Genomic DNA, 6,479 nt, shown 5'->3' on the forward strand with positions numbered 1-6,479 from the left:
AGCTGTTTCTGTCTTGCACCATGTGGCAAAAAGAAAGTGAAAATGAGATGGGCCCAGCTCAGTGACTCTGTGTAATGAGAAATGGGCCGCAGATGACATGTCCCAGAAATCTTATAAGGAAAACATTACTGGAGGTTAAAAATTAGAGGAAAAAGGAAAACTGGGGCTGAAACACATGGCCTGCAAGCACAGGCAATGAGGGAGAGGCGGCAGCCCTGCCCTGGTACCCCTGTGCTTCGGGAGTGATGAAACCCTGCTCCCCAAGGGTGTGCTGAGGCCTCCCAGTGCTCCAGCCTCTCCCTGGCACCCCTGCCAGGGCTGGAGCCCCTCCTGGGGGAATCCTCACCTGCTCCAGCACTGCAGGATGTGGGGAGGAAGCTGGAGCTCACCTGGCAGCACCAAAACACAGATGGGGGCTCTTGTGTCACTGCCTGTGGATGGGGCAGCCATAGCTGCTATGGGCACCCTGTGCCAGGGCCTGCCCGTGCCAGGGCCTGCCGCCCTCACAGGGAGCAATTCCTTCCTAGTACCAAATCTAAACCTATTGTGTCAATCTGCAGCCATTCCCTGTGTCCTGTCCCTCCAGGCCTTGTCCCCAGTCCCTCTCCAGTTCTCCTGGAACCCCTTCAGGCCCTGCAAGGGCTCTGAGCTCTCCCTGGAGCCTTCTCCTCTCCAGGTGAGCACCCCCAGCTCTGCCAGCCTGCCTCCAGCCCTGGAGCAGCTCTGGTGCCTCCTCTGGGCTCTCTCCAGCAGCTCCAGGTGCTGCTGCTGTGTCCCCAGGGCTGGGGCAGCTCTGCAGGTGGGGTCTCACCTGGGCACAGGGACAGAGTCCCCCCTTCCTGCTGCCTAGGCTGGGGGATCAGCCCAGAGTTGAGAGTTTCTGGGCTGGTTCATGTCCAGCCTCTCAGCCACCAGCAGCCCCAAATCCTCCTCCTAGGGCTGCTCTCCATCCATCCATCCATCCATCCATCCATCCATCCATCCATCCATCCATCTATCATCCATCCATCCATCCATCCATCCATCCATCCATCCATCCATCCATCCATCCCACCTGGGGTGACCTTTCCTCCCAAGGGGGAGCACCCTGGAGCAGCGGTGGCTCTGAGAGGGGAGGGAGGGGACTCCAGAGCCTCTGGCTGGGGGAGATGGCTCTGGACTTACATAAGCAGCCAGGCTGGAATTGCATAATTCCATGAATCACTCGCTTGGCTTTGCTTCCAAAGGCTGCTCAGGGCTGTGAAGCTGTTTGGGTCTGCAGCCCCCCAAGACCCCCTCCTCACCCTCTGCCCTTGCTGCTTCCCAGGCTGTCGTGGGGTGCATCCCCCCGTGCCCCAGCAGCACCCCTTAAACTGCTCCTGCCCCGTTCCTCCCCGTCCCCTGTGGGTTTGTGTGTGGCTCAAGGGTTTGTGAGGTCTGGATCTCCCAGCTTTGCACCTTCCCTCCACGGTTTAATGCAGTATTTTGAGTACAAAAGTCACCCCTGTGCTCTGTTTGGAGCCAGGTGCTGAACAGCCACCCCCTGGCCTGGGAGGGACAGATGTGGCTGTGCTGCAGGAAAGTCCTGTGTCCTCGGTGGGACTTTATATTTTAGCACCACCTCCTCCGTGTCTGGCAGGGAAACTCTTCCGGCCTCAAGCCGCTCCAGCCCCTAGATGGGAGTTAAAGTGCTGAAGGGAGGATGAAGAGCCCGCTTCCAGCAGGAATCTGCCTTTCCACAGGCTGCAGGCAGTGCTCGGCCCTATGGACAAACACCTGCCAAGAGAAGCCTGAAGGGAAGTGATCCCAAACCACAGCTTCCCCCATTTGGGGTTTTGTACACCAGAAATACCTTCCTGGTGTTTTTTCCCCTCTGTACTTCACTGCTGTTTGGACAGGAGTGAAAACTGAGAAAAACACAGGGTTTTTTTGCTGAGTTCCCCTGAAAGCTGTGAGATTTTGCAGTGCAAGGAGCAGCTGGAGGAAACGGGCAGAGCCAGAGTGGCTCCAGGGACACAGACACCTCTGGTGAGAAAAATGAACTTTTTGAAGGGGAAGCTATTGCAAAACAAGGAGCCAGAGCCCTTGCAATGGCCCCGTGCCTCGAACACACATCCTGAGTGGAAACCTCAGCAGCTCCCTGGAGCTGAGACCTCCTGGAGCAAACCTGAGCTTGTTTGCTATCTATTTTCTGTAACTTCTGACAAAAAAAGTCCCAACAAGCCCAGATCCTCCATCTGCACTCATGGTCTGCCCAGGACCACAGACCTGCTCCTCACGCTCAGTATTCCATGAGGAGCAGCTGCAGTCCAATCCTGAACATTTATTTCCAAGGGACATTCCACGGCCGCTCTTTACCCCCTCCACACTAACCCAGGGATTTCGAACCAGAGCATCCCCAAATTTTGGAGGTGGCCTGTAAGACTTGCTTCACCAGGAGCTGGAAATGATGCTGGCCACCTGCAAGCAACAGGGATGATGGATGGATGGATGGATGGATGGATGGATGGATGGATGGATGGATGGATGGATGGATGAGCAGGGAAATGCTGCTGCCAGGAAAGGGAACTGAGTAGAGCTTAGGAGAAGTGAGAAAATTCCTTAGCCAGCAAGAGAGGAGCTGGCTGTGAACAGCAGAGGAAACACTGCGGGTGGGACAGACCTGGTGACATTTCTGGGTGCTGATGGACAAGGAGCAAGCGCTGGAGTGAAGCCCCAGCCCGGAGCAGCTGGTGGGGGCTGGAGCTGGCACAGGAAAAGGAGGAAACACTGGTATTTTTGGCAGCAGGGAGAACTACCCAATGTCCTTCTTCCATTATTTAATATTGATGGACTGCACTGTCATCTGTACGCTCGGAGGGACCAAGAAAGTTCAGTGAAAGTGGAGATTATCTTCTGGAAGTGCCCAGACCTGCAGCTGGAGGCACAGCTGGCCACAGCCGAGCTGCCTGACAGCAACAAGCCCTTTCCTGCATCCCTGGGCGTGATCATGTCCTGAGGTTTCTCCAGCCATGCACTCACCCCCAGCTTTCCCTGGATGGCGCCTCAGAGCCTTGTGGTGTTTGAATCATGTCTCAAGCCAGGAATTCCCCTCACTGCCTGCTCTGCCTCCCACACTGCCTCCACTTCCTTGGAAAATCACCTTTCCAAAGCCTGGCGGGCCAATGGCAGGTGCTGATGGGGGGGGGGGGGGAAATGAAGCTCCCAAGCCATCCCATCATCAAACCCACACTCAGCCACATCACGGCTCAAGACGCCCAATATTTCGTCTACCTCCAGCCAGGGCACATGTGGCAGGTCCAGGGCAGAGCAGGATGCAGAGCAGCAGCCCCAGGAAAGCACTGGGAGCAGACTGGGAGCCAGGAACCACAGAGGAACCGGGGCTGGTGTCTAGCTATGACCAGACCAAGGTCCCCAGAGAGCCCTGGGCTGCTGCAGGGAAGGCAGGAGGCCCAGCAGCCCTGCAGGGCTCGGGGGTTGGGGTGAAGCGTTGCAGAGCCTGGAAATGCCACCTGTGCCCAGCAGGATGGCAGGGAAACACTTGCAAGTTGGGAAAGCAGGAGGGGACACGAGGAGGAAGGAGAGTGTGTTGTACAACAAGCACACAAGAATAACAAGCAGAGGGCTGGCAGGCACAGCCACCTTGGGCCAGGAGCTTTCTGAGGGAATTGCCCAAAGCAGGGAGAGCTCTGGATGTGTCTGTGCTTCCAAGCTGGGGGGAGAAGCTTGCTCAGGCTGCACAGCTCAACGGTCACACAAGGGTTTGGGTTGCAGGGACATTAAAGCCCATCCAGTGCCACCCCCTGCCATGGCAGGGACACCTTCCACTGTCCCATGCTGCTCCAAGCCTCAATGTCCAACTTGGCGTGGAACACTGCCAGGGGTCCAGGAGCAGCCAGTATTTTTTGGGACAAGCAGCGCCATTCCCTCCTGACACAGGAGCTGCCCCTCCAGGGGTATCCTTGCCCTTGGGTACCCATCTCCAGAGGTGGAATCAGAGCAGCAGCCCCCACACAGGAGGGGAGACAAGCCCACCCCACCCCTGCAGACCATTCACCTTGTCCCCATGCCCAGCAGGGGCACCCCAGCTGCCACCTGACAGAGGCAGCAGGTGTGGCCAGCCTCACCCAAACCTAAAATCTGTGCTCCGGGGAGGACAGGCTGTTCCCACGGCTGGCTCCCAGGGATGTGCCCATCCCAAAGGCTTGGTGCAGCACAGCAGCTCCCCGTTTGCAGGAGCCAGCAGAAACCCAGCAGCCTGCTGCTCCCAGAGCCCTGCAGCCAAGGAGCAGCTCGGCAGGAGCAGCTCAGCACTGACTCAAGAGCCTTCCATGCCTCTGGGGCCGCAGGATCAGTTCTCCTCCCTTCTGGAAAGGTTTGGCCCGGCCAGGTTCCCTGTGGCAGCCAGGCACAGGTCAGATCCACGCTGCCTGGCATCTCCCCAAGATCCGGGCTGCAAAGAGCCTTTGCCCTTATAGGAGAAGTGAAACCATGGGAGAAAGCCACCGGGGCAGCACTGGGAAAATGGGAACATTCCCTGCAGCAGGAGAAATAAGTGGGGCTGCCTCACTGGGGATAAAAAAAAAAAAAAAACAAACCTCAAATAAATAAGCACAAGCAGAGAGGGAGCGACAAAGCACACGTGCACAGGCTGGCACGGAGCAGGGGTGCAGTCACTCCTCTTTCTGCCCCGTGAAGCTGCTCCCAGCCCCAGCGGGAGCCTTGCACAGGGAGAAAGTTCACCTCGGGCAGAGCCGGGGCGGGCAGCGGAGCCATCCACACTCACCCTTCCTCCCGGGGCTCTCCCGATCCTCACCCCGCGGCCGCCGGCAGCCAGACTTTCCCTCTGCCACCGGAGCTGGGGCCATTCGCTGCTTTTCCTGCCCGGCTGGAGGTGGGGATGGCTGTGTGGAGGTGGGGCTTCGCCTGCACTTTTAAAAGCCGGAGCGTATTCAACTTTTGCAATAGGGTTTCTTTTCTTTCTGTGTGTTTCTTTTCCTGAAGCTGCAATCCCAGAGTGACGGTGTGCGGTTTGTTGAGCCAGGGCTTTGCCAGCTGCTTACCCAGCCCCAGTCCAAACTGGGCTTGGCTTTCCCTCCATCCCCTGGCTCCAGTCCCCTCTCCCCTCCATGCAAGGGTCCCGTTCCTCCAGGGCAGTTTCCTTGGGTTCATTTTCTCCTTCAATTTGTTTCATCTGTAGGTTTTTTTTTTTCCTGTAAGTTTTGAAGCCGTGGTGTAATCCTGGGATTTGGGAAAGGGAAACTTTGTTTGTCTAACCCTGGACTATTTATTTTCAAGGTCTCCCCAGTACTCTCTTGCACTGAGCAGTGAGGCTTTTCCAGAGGAGAACAAACAGGCAGCACTATCCATCCCTGCCCTCTGGCAGTGGGAGCCATTCCCTGTGTCCTGTCCCTCCACTCCTTGTCCCCAGTCCCTCTCCAGCTCTCCTGGAGCCCCTTCAGGCCCTGGAAGGAGCTCTGAGCTCTCCCTGGAGCCTTCTCCTCTCCAGGTGAGCAGCCCCAGCTCTGCCAGCAAACAGGTGCACAAACACAGGCGAGCTTTGCCAGGGCAAATTCACACTTGGATTCCATAAAGTTGCAGCCACAAGAAGCTCCTGGCTATCCCAGCTGCGAGGGGGATATTTCCCCTCCCAGGGTGGTGGTGAGGCAGAGAAAGGCACAGACTGTTCTCTCCTGGCATTTCTTGGGCTCTGAGGATGGGACAGCCCACAGGACACGCTGGGCAGAGGGATTTGATGTTTCCCGAGGGAAGATCATCTGCTTCCTCTGCACCAGCTCATTACACAGTAATTAAACAGCCCCTTTATTAGCTCTGGCAGCACAGGAACGTTTGGCTGAGCAGGAGACAGCCACACCAGCGTGTCCCAGAGCACTCTGCACCCAAGTGACCCCGAGCTGGGCTGCCACTGCACAGGGAAGAAACCTCATCAGCTCCACCGGCTCTGCAGGGCCGCAGGAAGCCATTAATAGATGGAAACAAATACTATTAATATTTTACAGCTGCACACCTCCTCCCTGTGCACTGAGCATCCCCCAGGACACCCAGAACGGGTGGATTTGGGACTGGCGGGGCAGAACCCAGGGGAAGAGGAGAGTGTACAGCTGCAGGGCAGCATGAGGCACACACCCCAAAGAGCCCCGACACGCCCGGAGAGCGGCAGGGAAGGGGGATACCCCGGAACGGAGAGGCAGGAATGTCCCGCTGCGATATTCTATGGAAGAAGAGCACCATCTAATGACTCCTCCTCAGCTCTCGTTCCGAGCTGCTCGGAGCTCTGCAGCAGCGCCAGCTGCCGCTCCATCCCACGGCCAGGGGGTGCCCAGAGCACCTTGTCCCTCTGCTGCTCCATGTCCCAGCTCCGGGACATCCCCGTGGGATGCTCCCAAGGGATGCTCATCCATCCCACGGCCAGGCTGGACAGGGCTTGGAGGCACCTGGCACAGTGGAAGCGTCCCTGCCCGTGACAGGGAGGCGGAACT

At 57.6% G+C, this 6,479-nt stretch overlaps 1 protein-coding gene across 1 annotated transcript in view; it reads right to left on the minus strand.

The window, feature by feature from the left end:
• SLCO2B1 (solute carrier organic anion transporter family member 2B1) overlaps positions 1-4,890 on the minus strand; it is a 31,490-nt gene extending 26,600 nt beyond the window's left edge. Inside the window, exon 1 of the mRNA XM_038130444.1 lies at positions 4,766-4,890. The gene's annotated coding sequence lies outside the window, so the exon portion shown is untranslated. The remainder of the gene's footprint in view (positions 1-4,765) is intronic.
• Positions 4,891-6,479: the final 1,589 nt, after the last annotated feature.

The sequence above is a fragment of the Motacilla alba genome, chromosome 1, assembly GCF_015832195.1.
Source record: "Motacilla alba alba isolate MOTALB_02 chromosome 1, Motacilla_alba_V1.0_pri, whole genome shotgun sequence".
Lineage (NCBI taxonomy): Eukaryota > Metazoa > Chordata > Aves > Passeriformes > Motacillidae > Motacilla > Motacilla alba.